Raw genomic sequence first — 12903 nt, 5'->3', positions numbered from 1 at the left:
CCGAGACCTAACAGAATTTAACAGGAAAGAAGGCACCCATTAGCTGGCTCAGCTGCCATGCTGCTGTCCACGTGTCCTATCACCCAATCAGCTTCCTGCTCTTAACGCTGTCCACCGTTCCTCCAGCCAATCACAGTCTCAGTGTGGTCACTCAGTGACTCTCTCCTCGCTCCTAGCTGCCTCTCGCCCCTCAGCTCATTTCCCCTGTCCAGCCTGCAGCTGTGTCTTTCCCATGGGGCCTTCTGGGGAGCATAAGCCTTAACCACTTTAATAATCATTACCCCATATCCTACATCTCCCCCCCTCTTTTTTATTAAGCAAGGAAAACCTACTAGGAAAAACCTAAACAATTCCTAAGACATTAGTAACAGTGACAACAATAATAACTATTACAACTTTTCAAAAACTGTAACATAGGCTTCTCTGGTGTGAGTATCAACACTTAACAGGAACATAATTCAATTTTGAATGAAATTAACAAAGTGAAGCTTACAACTGCCTATATGCTTTGCTATTGCCCAGGATCTGCCAAGGACCCTTCTTTTCACAATGAGGACTTGTAAGGCCTCTTCCAGACAAGGCTTCCGTGTTTACCTCAAAGGAAAGTGGTCTAGCTTTTGCAAAGCTAGTAAATCTTTTTTTTGTACAGAAACACCTGGGTTTGATAGCATACTTTTCCTTGCCAGTCAAGGCCATAGCTTGGCCAGAGCTAAGACCTAGACTGGGAAGGCTTTCCTATCATATCCTTAAAAGAAATCTTCAGTAATAACTTACAGAACAGCCGGCTTTGTCATAAATAACTTGTAAATAACTATAACTATGTACATATATATACAACTGCTTTGAAAGTACCATTTAACCTTTTTGTCACAAACAAACCAATTCAAAACTATTGAAGGATACATCTCTTTGTCTCAGCCAAACCTGCAGCCTCCCAGCAGGTTTGCTCCTCTGAGGAGGCAAGGCAGAGGTACAAGGTCCTGGCTTGCAGCAACAACGCTGAGGCTTGCTGTTAGAGTGGCATGGCAGCGCCTGTGCCAGGGGAGCCACCTGCTCACAGCTGGCAGCCCCATGCCCCAGAACAGTGTGGTCTGCACCACCTAGTTGCCTCTGCCGCTGGTGGCCCTGTGCCCTGACTGCCACTTTTGGGTGGATGTACAAGACAAGTGTTCTGGTGACAGTCACTGCACTGCCCGTGATGTTATCGCTGGGCCACGCTTCATGCGTGACGTTGCCATACTTGATGGGCTGGCAGTCCCTGATGTGCCTGTGGCTGCCATAGGCCACCTGCAGTCAGCTGAGCACCATCAGCATGGCCACCAGGCCCACCCCACCCCCTGCCCAGCCGGGACCCCCTCACAGGTGTCCAAAACCTGGAAGTGCACGGCTCAAGCCCCTGCCAGAGAGTTAGTATTATGAGCAGTAATTCCCACATTTTGGTATGCTCTAACTGTATCTGCTATGTCTCAAGTACGTGGGTTATGAACAGTGAGCAGTGCTTTTCTACAATCCTCGTTCACATTTGTAAATGCAAGCTGCTGCAACAGTATAACTGGCCTCATTATTGCTGACTTGCCAGGAGAGCGTGGCATGAAGTCTGTCCAGGAACTGCACAAATGGCTCTGCTGGACCCTGTAAAATCTAAGCAAAAGAGTTGATACCCATCCCAGGCAGTTGCTGCAGGGCCTGCAGGGCTAGGTGAGTGATGATATCACATACATCCCACGAGTAACCTGCCTGCACTGCAGGGACTGCAAAGGGACCCTCTGTAGTCAGTGGCGCAGTGGCCACTGGTGCATTTCTGTCCTGCAGCGCTTCCCCCTGGGCTGTAGACAGCTCTCAGTAATCAGTTAGCCAGACTGCAAACTGTATCACTGTTAGAATCATCTTCCTTGTGCTTTTCCAGTTGTGGGGTGTGAGAACATATGCGCTACTGATAGACGCGAGGTAGCTTAGGGCACGATGGGAGAATATGCTGCTTTCTTTTACTAGCGCCCTCAGTGCTTTACAGTCTTGCTCTTGGTACTCTGGGCATTGGTTCAGCACATGTATTACTGGGCAGGATGAAATCACCACCAGGTCACCCTCCTTTGTGGTGGCTTCCCAGCATTGCTGCCAACGCTGGACTGCTGCACTGCCATCTTGGGCAGGGAGTGAGTGAGTCTGCCACCTGCTCGCGATGTGGGAATTCCGTGCCAAAGGAGCCAGCCACGCAGGGAGTTTTATTGGGGTAAGGCGGGTCTGTGGGGCTTGGGTTAGTCTCAGGATAAGGGAATTCAGTGGGGTTTGGGTCTATCTTGGGGGTGTATATGGGTTTGTTGGAATTAACTTCCGAAGCTGCATAATGGCTGACATTTGCATGACTTCCTTCAACAGCTGCCACAGTTGTTCCCCATGTTGCAAGGTCCCCGCAAGCTTCGGCATCGCCGTCCCTGGTGATAATCAAAAAGTCTCTGCCCTATTGCTTGCAGGTTTCTGATCAAAGGGACTCACTAAAGGGAAAATCTGTAACTTGATTAGACACACAGTCCAGCAGGCTGCTTAGTTTCACATCAGCCATATTAATACATTGCTGATGTAGGAGCCACTTGACCTGGCCCAAGCTCCTGCTTTGTTCCCCTGATATTCCACCTCCCATACTTTCTCCCAGTGGTCTCCTCATCCTTTTGGTGAGGTGCACGCACTTTAAATCCCAAGTTCCTTCCCGAACTCTTCCTGGATCCTGCCTGGCCGGTTCTGTGACTTAGTGGGAGCTGCTACCAGAGTGGACTGCACACTCTGAGCCCCCTTTATAGCTCCCTGTTCAGGCCAGCCAGCAGTGGGAACAAAGAGACACGGACCCTCTTTTGCATCCAAAAGAGATTGCTTTATTGTAGAAATTGGCCTTTTTTTAAACCAAACCAGGACCTAACAGAACTTAACAGAAAGAAGGCACCCATTGGCTGGCTTAGCTGCTGTGCTGCTGTCCACGTGTCCTGTCATCCAATCAGCTTCCTGCTCTTATGCTGTCCACTGTTCCTTCAGCCAATCACAATCTCACTGTGCGTTCCTCCAGCCAATCACAATCTCACTGTGCGTTCCTCCAGCCAATCACAATCTCACTGTGCGTTCCTCCAGCCAATCACAATCTCACTCCTGCCTGTCACTCAATGACTCTCTCCTCACTCCTGGCTGCCTCTCACCTGCAGCCCACTCCCATCCCTCCCACCTGCAGCTCTGTCTTTGCCATGGGGCCTCTGGGGAGCATCAGCCTTAACCACTTTGATAATCATTACTCCATATCCTAATTCTTGTTAACTCTCTGTATTGTCAATGTACATGCCCAGCATGAATTAATCTTTATTTGGCATTATTTGAGATAGAAACTGAGTATCATAACTGTCTGAAGAAAAACCCCATCAAAATGGTAAAAGTAACTGTGGCTTGTTGCTGCCTGGAAGTGATAGTTTCTTGCCATAGGAGTTTTGGGGTAGAAGTTGGTCTGTGTTTCTTGCATAACAAGCCCTTATTAGCACAGTATAATTTACCTGGAGGAAGGGAAACAATTACATCTCAAAAGCAACTGGAGCTTAATTCAAAAATGGCCCTAGAAATGGTTGAGACACATCTGAGTAGAAGTAGTTTTGTTGTCTTGAGACACTATTCGTGTATGTTTGGTTGAGCAGTCAAAAGCTGCTTGATTGCCAAACCCTTACCCAAAAAGTTTTTAATGACTGTAGCTGTGGTTCTTACCAGTGTAGTTTTATCAGTATAATTGCGAATGTGGCCACAATTATACTGGCATATAAATGTGCCTTGTACTTGTCCCCTGCTAGTAGAAGCACATTTTTATCTTTACAGCTGTGTTCATACCACTGGTGTAATCTGGCTTTAATGCTACAAGCAAAGCTGGCATTCACTGAGAGGATTTATGTACATTAGTCAGGATTCCTTCTTGGGATGCTTAGCTTCATCATTTGAAGGAGTTTTGAATTCGGTGTCTGGTTTCTGCCACTACTTGTGTGTGCAGCTGTGCTTGGTTGGGAATGCTGCTTAGGAGGAAGAAATGCAAAGATGAGTAGCAGAGTGGTGATGTGTTGAGGAGGTACCTTGGGCTGACTTAAAGATTCATGTTGAAGTGGAACTTTTAGGACTAAATGAGGCTTTTTTTTTTTTTTTTGTTCCTTTTTTCTGAAAAAAAAGCAGACCAAATCCCATAGTACACTTGTATACTAATAAAGACATTTAGATGTTTGATTAGAATTTTTTTTATTGGGGAATTTTTTATTGCATTTTAATCTTTGGTTTTCAATCAAACTACCCAACAGGACAGGGCAATTATAAATAATATTTTTAAAAATGCCCTGTATTCTACAGTGTTTTAGGATGTGACCAAAAATGTAGATTTCTTAACTTTATTTAAGCAAATACACAGAATGTTCTAGTTCCAGTAGCAGGCAGGGTACTTGATGGTAGCTGCTGCTGTTACAGAGTGTTGTGCATGTTTTAGTGTGAAAGTTGCTCATGTATAACTGTTACATCGGGGCTGTCCTCCCCAGAACTGCCCATTTCAGAAACAGCATAGATTGCAATTGTGATTCCAACTTTTCTTTTTAAACAGCTAGAAAACAGCTTGACAAGTGAGGATGAGTAGTGAGTTTTAGTTTTTAGGAGTTTAGTAGAATGTGTTATGGTTATAACTTGGTTTTAGAGTGTTACTCAGTGAGGGTTAATGATAGGATATGAAAGTATTCATCTTTTAGAAGAAAGGTTTAAAGAAAAGTGACATTCCTTTTGTTGTCTGCATTCAGATTTTGAAGGTTCCTTGTGATGACCAGTTTTCTGTACATGTGTATGATACTTCTGTCTTAACTGTTCCTGCTTGCTAGATGAGCTGCAAGTATCAGATAACAGTTGTTAAGAATGAGCATTTAGAAAACTGCCTGGCTTGAGGGGCATGTACTGTCACGGTAAACTGTGGATGCAAGACCTGTGCAGTTCAGTCGTGGTCAGGAGCTGCTGTGTGGTGGCTCTTTTGACTTGCTTGAGATTAATGGTGGTCCCTCACTAAACTTTCTGGGGCCATAGAAGCCTGCATTTCAGACCTGTGCTTTGGGAGGAGATAGCTGTCCCTCTGCTCTTCAAGAAGCCCTTCTAGAATGCAGTGGAGTTGTTTGGGTGCAGTAGTATGTAGGAAGCTTAACCATGCTGCTGTTTGTAATTGCTGCATAATGCGGTTGGTCTCCAGGCCTGTTTGTCTAAAGTCAGTCATAGGCAATCAGTGGAATTTTAAGTAGAACTATAGTATATTTTTAATTCCATAAACTTGTTAGGATGAGACAATTTAACACTGCGAAATTATTATTTCCTTTTTTTAAGTCATTCTATGACCCTCAGTACCAGAGGATTCAGCTTGATCTGTGAATCTATAAAGTGTTTAAATGCCTAAAGAAGGGGAAGTTTCTGCAACAGTGATACAGTGAGAAGTAAAACTACATGGAGTTTTTGATTCAGTGAATTAAATCATCAAATCTGTGTTCTGGAAGTAGGAATAATGCCAGACAAATCAGAAAGGAAAACGTCAATATTGAAATTCCAATATATTGGAATTGTTACATAGAGAACAAAATCTGGCCTTGGAACTTGACATTTTTTGTCTTGAATACTCAGTCACTTGGATGTGAAGCTATTCAGTGAGGCTCAGTGTGTGCTGTAAGGTTAAACAAAAGCATTTCTTTACTCTAGAATGACTTGCAGATTTACTGAGTTGACCAGAGAAGTAATTCAGAGTTTTCTTAAAGCTTTGCTTTTGTCCTTTCCTCCTGCCTTTATCCAAGCATGAAATTTTAGGAAATAGCAAGCCCAAACTTAAGAACTTTGGGCTTGAGCTGTACCTCATCAAGGGGGATGTCCCAGTCTCTCTTGCCCTTGCTTGTAGAGAAGCTCCTGTCTGTGCAAGCCTAGGCATGGTATGCATTAAGTTCTTTGACTTGAGTATGAAATACTGTAGAAAGAAGCAGTGAAAGTGGCTTGTGATTTCCCTGTCCTGTCCAGACTTTGTTTTTAGGGGAGAAAGAGCACATTCATCTTACCCAGGGTTCTTCAACAACTTGTCCTATGTTGAAGTACTAGGTTTCTGAAGGCTCCATTTCCTTTCATGTGTGCTGTGAGGACCAGAAAGAGTGAAATGAGTGTAACAAAGAAAGGGAGCCCAAGAAGGATGCTGAGATCACAGATTCCATCTTTCTGTTCATTCTTTTGCTACTCTAATGCTTTGTAGTTATCTCCATACAAACCAGTCTAGGCTTAGTACAGTTAACACTCTAGTATTGGGCTGGTATTTTGTGGATTAACCTGATTTTCAGTGCTGGCTTTGCCATTTAATCTTTCAGTTCAATACCATAGGATCCTGGATACAGTGGGGAGGAGCCTTTGGTAGTTGCTTGATATCTCCATGTGGAATTGGTCACTTCTCTCACTAAGTTGTGTCAAAGTGCAGACCACTTGTCTAGATAAAAGGATCTTGAGACTTTGACATCATGCAGTTTAAGAGTGAATCACGCTTTCATAGTAAGGTCTGACTGGAAAAAAAAAAATTAATAAAAAATGTTAAGCCAGAGCCCTCTGGGAATCTGGTGCCTTTAACAAAAAATGTCATTTTGTAAAATGTCACATCTATAGCATAGCCCATATGTTTTCTATTGGTTTTTGTTTGGTTTTTTATGTACAGATGTAAATTCAAAATATTCTGTCTTTGGGTACGTATTTTCAGTGTAATACAGTATGTATAATAAAAAATTTAGATTTTCTAAGGAAGTGGACTGATGTTCTTCTTAATAGCCAAGTTGTTTATCACACTAACAGTGGTACCACCAGCCTGAGAGCAAACAGCCAAATTGCCTGATATTGTGTATCTGAGATTTGTGGCACTGTTTCTGTAGGTGCATTTCAGAGTTAGCAGTTCAAAACTGCCAAGTGCTGGTTTTGCTGGTTTAGGATATTTGTGAGGAGATTTACTGCAATACCTGCTCTTGGCTCTGTGTGTGTGGGTTCACAGAAAGCTGGTGAGCCCTGGGTGCTGTGTCTGCGGTGTGTGGGTGTGCCTGTGCTGAGATCTGATGGTGTGAGGGACATCTGCCATGCCCAGGTTCTGGGATGGGGTGTGGAAGTGTGAAATGAACCCTGTTCTTCAATGCTGCCTTTATCCGAATTGGGGCAATGGTGGTTTCTCTCAGTTTGAGTGCTGCAGAAGGTGAGTGTGTTTTGGGACTGATGGTTTTTAGTGTAGGGCTTCTTGTGGGTGTTTAGAAACTGTTTTCATGCTCATGTACTGTTCCTGGGGTCTGATCTGTGATTAGCATGAAGGTTTGTCTTAGAGTGTTATGTGGAGATGTGTGGCTGGCCTTGTCCCAGTTTCCCTATGTGCAGCTGTATGAAATGGCTCTGTTCCACTTGCCTGTGCTGGGGCCATGCCAGGCATAGTCAGAAGTTTTTCTTTTCTGTGTCAAGTTGACCTTATCAAATAGCCAGGAAGGGAATTCTGTTCCAGATCAGCTGCTCTGGTAGAATGCTTGGGACAAAAGCTTTTGGAGAGGCTGAGAAGCACACTTCATTTGTTATTTCATAGGGGACTTGCTCTGGTGCCCTGACCCTGATACACTCCACACGAACAGGGATGTGCCACTTCACCTGCCTGCTGAGCCTGGCCTGGGCAGAACCAGACCCAGCTGTTTTTAGCAATCTCTGGGCCACTGGACACTTTGGAGAGGCTTAGCTGGCTGTAGGGGATTTAATGTTTAGGATGTTGCTCTAGTGCTAACCCTTAAGACTTATGATGGACCAAACACTGACCTCTTCCAGACCTGGACAAACCTGTGCCAGATGCTGTCCTGTGTTCTGAGTGCCTTTAGACAGAGCTCCTTTCCCTGTCACACAGGAGTGTGTACAGGCTCTCCTGAGAGCAGGAAAGGGAAAATGAGACAAGAAGCAAAACCTGACTGTTCTAAAGTAAATGAGGTGACTGTTTCCAGAACCTGCTGTGTTTCAAGACACTTTTACCACCCCTGGAATTGCTCAAGGCCAGGTTGGATGGGGCTTGGAGCAACCTGGTCTAGTGGAAGGTGTCCCTGCCCATGGCAGGGGGGTTGGAACTGGATGATCTTTAAGGTTCCTTCCAGCTGAAAACATTCTGGGATTCTGTGACCTTTTCCTGAGGAATTTTGGGAGATTTCTTTATTTGGCTTTCAGAATGTAGTTCCTGTGTATTTGGTTTTATAATATACTTATTCCGTCCTTAAAAAACTTAATGAAAACAGAAAGAAATTAGTTTTTCTGAATGGTTGATTGAAGCCCTCACTAGCATGTAAGCTTGGCTCTAGTGCCAGCCCTATCATTTGGTGTCACTGAAGCCTATAGTCTCTCTCCTTTTTCATTTTCATCTTTCAATTAAAATTATTTTTTTTAATTGGCTGTTTCCTGACATAAGAGAGTTGGCAAGACAAGCTGGTCTTGTGCTAAAATTTTGTGATCATCTGCATTGATCCAGAGCTGTTGGCTAGCGAGGGGGACCCAAGCTGTGCCTGGATGGAAGGTGTTTCCTCCTTCCCTTCCCCAGATGCTGCAGTCATGAACAGCCCAGACAACACCCCCTGCACTTGTTCTGCCTAAAGCGCCAGCTGGGTTTGACCTGCATCCTAAAACTGACACCCCAGACACCTGGTCCATCTATGACCACCTTTTTAACTGATGGGGGGGCTGCATAAGAATTAAATGTTCTGTGCTGCTTGGGAGAAAATAAACTTCTAGCCTCTGTATATGATTACAGCTGGCTAAACCATCAGATCCCTGCTGCAGTACACCACCTTTCCTTTGGCTAGCTCTACTCTTTTTTTAGTAGTCCTTCTAAACCCAGGCACAGAAGAAACACATTTTTTAAAAAGAAGAGGTCTGACGTTTTTGTTTCAGAGTGACTGTAATAACTTTTATTTTTCACTTCAATTCCTGCAGCTCCCTTTTGTTGGTTTCGTTATTCCACCTCCACAGCAGCCACGGCTGCCGGAGGTTTCTGGGGCGCGGTTTGGGAAGCGCCGCTCCCCGAGGCTGATTTTGGCTCAGGCGGTTTTGGTGTCCCCTGCCCAGCGCGGTGGTGCCATCGCGTGGCCGTTCGCTCACGGAGAGGTTTCGCCGTCCGGAGCACAAAAACCTTGCGTGTTCCTCGGGGAACAGTGGTGCTGCTTTTTGTTTGTTTGTTGGTTTTTTTCCTCACCTCTGTAGGAGTGTCTTGGCCCCCTCTTGGGTACAAAGCTGTTGGCTGCTTGTTAGACCTGCATCCCCAAAGCCTGGACCCCTGTTTTATGGCAGTCAGTGGATATACCTTGGAATAACCTTGCACCTAAAAGTGGGGTCTGGATTCATTGTTGCTTCCCAGCTCATCTTGTGGGGTGGTGCATCCCAGGGGGCTCTGGAGTGCTTCTGCTTTTCTGTCTGCAGAGGAGCAAGTGATACCTGCAGCTGGTACCTCTTCTACACACAGTCAGGTTTGGGTAGGAATCACAACCTAAAATGCTTGAAGAAAAATCTTTTCCAAGAAAAAACCCCTGCCAGAATCCAGCTTGCAGTTTTCCTGAATGTGTTGCTCTTTCCCAGTAACAGCAGCAGTTCAGGCCATCCCCAGTTTCTAGGAACACTGCCAAAGGACCACAGTCCTGTGAAATAGCTCTGTACAGCACACAGGCATCCCCATTTTCCATAGAGTCATGGGAACAGGACAGCTTTGCAGCACCGTGCCTACCTTGGAGCACAACAGTCATTTGCCACTCTAACAGGTGTCTGCTAAGCCTAGGACACCAACAGTGCAGTGGAGCTGTGGAAAACCATGGAAGGAGCCTAAGAATACAAGGGTAAAATGCTCTGAGTCGAGAGGAGAGCCAGTAAAGTCCTCAGAGGCCTGGAGCACCTCTGCTATGAGGACAGGCTGGGAGAATTGGGGTTGTTTAGCCTGGAGAAATGAAGGCTCTAGGGAGATTTTACAGCACCTTCTGCTACCTCAAGGGGCTATAAAAGAGCTGGAGAGGGACACAAGGACATGTGGTGATAGGACAAGGGGGAATGGCTTTGAACTGAAAAGGTACAGTATTATATTAGTTATTAGGGGAAAAAAATTCTTGACTGTGAGGGTTGTGAGGCACTGGAAAGGGTTGCCCAAAGAACCTGGGGCTGCACCATCCCTGGAGGTGTTCAAGGTCAGGCTGGATCAGTCTTGAAGCAGCTTGGTCTAGTAGAAGGTGTTCCTATCCATGGCAGGGGGGTTGAAAGGAGATGATATTTAGCAGTACCTTTCAAGCCAAACCACTCTGCTCTCCTCTGCTTGTAGTTGACACCTTCCTGACCTTAAGGAGTCACCTGGTGACCTGACATTTTCAGGCTGATGGACGTGACAGTCCACTGTCAGCTCACACATTCCTGTCCTCTGCACTGTCCCCACTGCACTGGGACCTCACCTGGGCATTTTCACCCCCTCAGCACTTAGTCACACCCCACTGACAAAATGTGAGGCAGTGGCAGGGCACAGGGGACACTGAAGAAGGCTGGTGTTGGAGAGTCTTCCTGCTCAGTGCTTCTTATTCAGCAGGCAGCTCTGCTTGTAAGGAATCACTTGGAGATCCAGCACCCAGGTGACGGGCAGGCAGTTAATGCAGAGCCCTGTGGTGCTCCTTGGGCTTGTAAAGCCTGGGAAGCTCAGAAATCCAATCTGCCCTCAGCAGAGAAAACCTCTGATGGCATTCCTTTGCTTGCTCAGCTGGGATGGATCAGGACAGCCTTGGACAAGAGCTGTCCTTTCCAGGCTGGGCAAGGCCAGGGAGCTGGCACAAACTGCTGGAGTGTTTGCCCAGGATGCTGTGTTCTTGGGAGAAGCATCACTGCTCCTGTCTCTGCCCTGTAAGCTCTGAGGGTGGAGGGCACTGTCTGGTTTGTTTGGGGACACAAGGTCTGCCAATTATAGAAGAGCAACAGAACTGACAAGATCAGGGCCCTTTGCCAACCTAGGATATTGTTTTTGATAAACCATGACACTGCTTTTTATTTTCTGTGAACCAACTAGCAAAAGCATTTAATCTCAATGGAGACAGCCAGGCAGGTCAGGAGTTTATGAATTTGTCTGTTTGTACTTTTCTGCCCTGAAGTGACATTAGATTTTCCCCATCAGAAGTGTGTTTCCAGCTTGCCCAGTTGCTAAAAGAGTTGAGAGGAAAGCAGCCTGTCTCATCTCTCACCTGGGCTCTGGTGGCTCACCCAGAAAGGAGCTCTGAGAGCACAAGAGTGGCTTTAATGCCCAATTTCCCTTTCTCTTCCATGTGTTAGACTGAAATTGACAGTGAAAGTGTCCAGTTCTGAACTGCTTTTCCAGTGTGTACTTGAGTGCTGTAGCTGCTCAGCAAACGTGTGACATGGTTCTGGGACTCCCCACTAACCAGGGGGTGCAGCTTGTGGGAGGGGGGGACTGGTCTGCTGCCAGCTTCCCTAGCAGGATAAATCCCACTGGGTCATTGCTGGCAGTGCTTCACCAGTGCCCAGAGCTGCTCCACCCCAAATGCTGCTCCTGCAGAAGTTGTCTCTCAGTGCAGAGCCTCAGCCCTCTGAGAGTGGATGGCCCTGCACAGCTCTGGTGGAGCAGGTTCTTTAGGCAGACTGAGATCAGACATCCTGTGCAAAGGCTTGTACAACCTGCAAAGCCAAGCAGAGCCATGAGAGCTCTCCTGCCTGCAGGGAAGGGGCAGCACTCAGCCCAGCCTGCCTTGTCCTGAGCCACTGGGCAGCCCTTGAGCCTGATGTCTTGCTTGGGACCACTTGGGCAGCCATCAGATCAGGTTAAGGCTCTGTCTGACAGTGTTAGGAGCCAGCTGGTCACAGTCTGACCTGCACCCACCCAAACTGGTGACAGCAGAGTGGAGGAGGCTGCTCTGTCTCTGAGCATTTACCATGAAGCAGGATGGTTAGGCAGATGTCACTGCCAGACACAGGAGGACAAGAAAGTGTCCCTGGCCCCACACTGACCCCAGCCACTGTGAGGAAAGCCTGAGGGTTGGTGTTAGAGCTGGCTCATCATCCTGGAGCCTAAGGGACATGAGCAGTGCATGACAGTGCCTGGTCTCACTGAATGTGGGGCACATGGAGCATCCACAATCCTGTATGAGTAGCCCTCTGTTCCCTCCATTTGGGCAAAGAGGTGACAGTGAGGTGTGGCACTCAGCTGAACGCTAAAGGAAATCCTCTCACAGTGGGGGCTTGGCAATGCTGAATTGCTGAACAGTGGGGGCAGAGGGAAAGGGGGATCTTTCAAAGCAGGGCTGCAAGGCGAGGAGATCATGGGGACATCTGTGTCCTCAGCTGGCCCAGCAGGCAGCACAGACACTGGAACACATGGAAAATGGGGTGGGGCCCCATTAAACTTAATGCTCTCACCTCCAAATCATCATCATCAGGATCGATGTGCTTGATCCTGATAACAGCTTGATGCACCAAGCTGGACACCGAGGGGGCAGTGGGGGAGGGAGGGGAGGGAAATGCTGGTTGGGAAAGCGCTGTGCTCTCCAGAGGCTGAGTTCTGGTTGGCCTCCCCTAAAACAGGAACTCTTCTGCGGTTGTTTTTCTTGTTTCTCTTCTCTCAGGAAATCTCGTGGGTCTAAAATATGAAATCCTCTCACTTGACGCGGTCACGGGGGGCTGGCCCGCAGCCAGGCTGGGTTCCCATGCTGCTCTGCCCGTTCCTTCCCACCAGTTCCTCCAGAACGCTCCTGCATGGGATTTCTGCAGCTCTGGCAGGGCAGCTCTGCTCCCCTGGGTGCCTGCTGGGTGCTCTGCTCTGCTCTGAGGAGGCTGTGTCAGATCTGCTGCAGCCTCCGAATATAAACCCCCCTTTGTTGG

Source organism: Fringilla coelebs (genome assembly GCF_963513975.1).
Source record: "Fringilla coelebs genome assembly, chromosome: 4".
Taxonomy (NCBI): domain Eukaryota; kingdom Metazoa; phylum Chordata; class Aves; order Passeriformes; family Fringillidae; genus Fringilla; species Fringilla coelebs.
The sequence above is the reverse complement of the archived record's forward strand: the minus strand, read 5'-3'. Positions refer to the sequence as shown.